Source organism: Seriola lalandi, unplaced genomic scaffold (assembly GCF_002814215.2).
Source record: "Seriola lalandi dorsalis isolate HSWRI2012SDOR001 ecotype SW California unplaced genomic scaffold, Sedor1 jcf7180002054694, whole genome shotgun sequence".
Taxonomy (NCBI): domain Eukaryota; kingdom Metazoa; phylum Chordata; class Actinopteri; order Carangiformes; family Carangidae; genus Seriola; species Seriola lalandi.
In genome coordinates this window covers 627,977-630,021 of record NW_019525247.1, presented here as the reverse complement: position 1 = coordinate 630,021, position 2,045 = coordinate 627,977, and positions in this window count along the sequence as shown.

Sequence of the window (2,045 nt, the reverse complement as noted above, 5' to 3'; positions counted from 1 at the left end):
GGGGGGGGGGGGTCTCTTAGTTAGACACTCTGACAAACAGAAGCAATTGGTAATATCCTGCATTGATCTTACAATTATTGTTTTATTATTGTTGTAGTTTTATTGTTTTTTATTTTCCATTGATGCTTCTGACGGAGACGACAGGACGTCGTTTCGCTCTTGCTTGTTTGCAGATGAAGCTGGGGTGGAGATGTGGTGTGGGTGTGTCTGTTGGCTGAGGAGGCGGGGTCTTAACAAAAGCTGCTGTTCCTTCCCTGAGGTCGACCTGTCTGTCAAACACAGTTGTTTCCTTTTGGTTCACACCTGTCTCCTCTGCTTCCCCGTGCTCCAGTTTGTGCCTCTTGTTTAGTTTTACTCTGATTCTTAAGGCCTCAGTTTACTTCAAATGAACTGGGTCATACAAAATGTCAAGTGTGTCCACCTGCTCTGAAGGGCCACAAAAAGCCTGTTGTGATGGCGAGGGGCCACATGAAGCAGACATGTCCCGGTGAAGTAAAGAGGGTTTCAGACACTTTGTTTGAAGCAAACTGAAGCCTTTAAATTCAGCCGAGGATGTTGTTTAACAGAGGAAATATCCATGATCTATACACAGACATGGACACTGGACGACCTCACCTGTCCTCTGAGAACACAGGTGTGTCTAGGTGTGATGAAGGAGCATTTTCAGTTTGTTAAAGTTGTATTTCAGCACAAAACATTTTTGACGTCCGATTTTCAACCAGCACAGACGTGCTGATAAAGTCTGTAAAATGTGGTAGAAAGCTCTGGCAGAGGATAGTAAGTGGACCTTGAGTTAAGATGTTTTTTATTACCTGACACTACAGACACATGTTGGTCAGAACCAGGAAGTCCTGTAACAAACTGGGGCTGGTAGTTTCTCCTCTCTGCTGTACGAGACGGTTACGTGAATGGATTTGTCTGTTTGCCCTGACTGCAACTGGTTGGCATAGTAACGCTGAAATCAGAGACAGGTATGAGGCTGTTTACATGGCTCTCTGCCTCAGAGTGGGGTGAGGTCTCGGTGCTGTTCCAGGGTCTCTACACTTCTGTATGTGAAGCCTTATTAACCTGAGATGCAACTTTTGACCCAGTGTGAAGAAGATCTGGAAACTGTTGTTGTTGTTTTTGTTGTTGTTGTTGTTGTAGGAAGCTGGTGACACTTTAAACTGTACTAGAGACGCATCAGAGCTTTTTGAAGACGTCTCTCTCTCAGTTCTGTGGTGTAGTTGTTCAAAGCAGGGAGTCAGTTTGATCATGTGTGTTGTGTTTAGTGGCGTCTGGAGGTTCAGGGACTGACTGGTCCTGGTTTGCTGACCGGATATGAACTCCCTGCTCCCCCCGCCAGCAGACCATGTCACCGCAGCTCCATGACTTCCTTCAGACCCTTTCTGATGGGCCCCTCCACTCGGGCTCTGTTCCCTCTCCTGGACCTTGTCAGTGTTTCAGGTACGACGCTGCCTCGGGCCGCGATAACGCGTCACAAAGAAAATGTAGCCGCAAAAAATGCAAGTTCAGCCTCATCATCATCATCGTCATCATCATCATCTCTGCTCAGTCAGCGCTTCAGTGATCAGAGCGGAGCTCAGATGTGACGCCTCTGATCGTGTCAGTGTCGGTTTACACGTATATTTTTAGATTTGTCGAGCTGAACTGGAATGCTGTAGTTTGCTGAGCAGGAATCTCACATTAAGGGGGAGGGAAGGAAGCAGCAGTGTGTGTGTGTGGGTGTTTGTGTGTTTGTGTGTGTGCGCAGAGTGGGGAGGGGTCGTGTGTAACATTCCCCAGCTTTTCGGACACGTGTTGGTCTCCCGGCATCACGCCAGTCTCACTTGAGTAGATGCAGAACAAGCAAATTAAGTCTCACACACACACACACACACACACACACACACACACACACACACACACACACATATATACTGGACATTTTGATGACTGATTTCCTTTTTTTTAATCTTTCTTTCAACGAGTCTTGATGTTCTACTGATTTTACTGTGCTCATTGAATACTCTACTGTGTTGTTTGGGCTGGGGGAGTATGAGGGG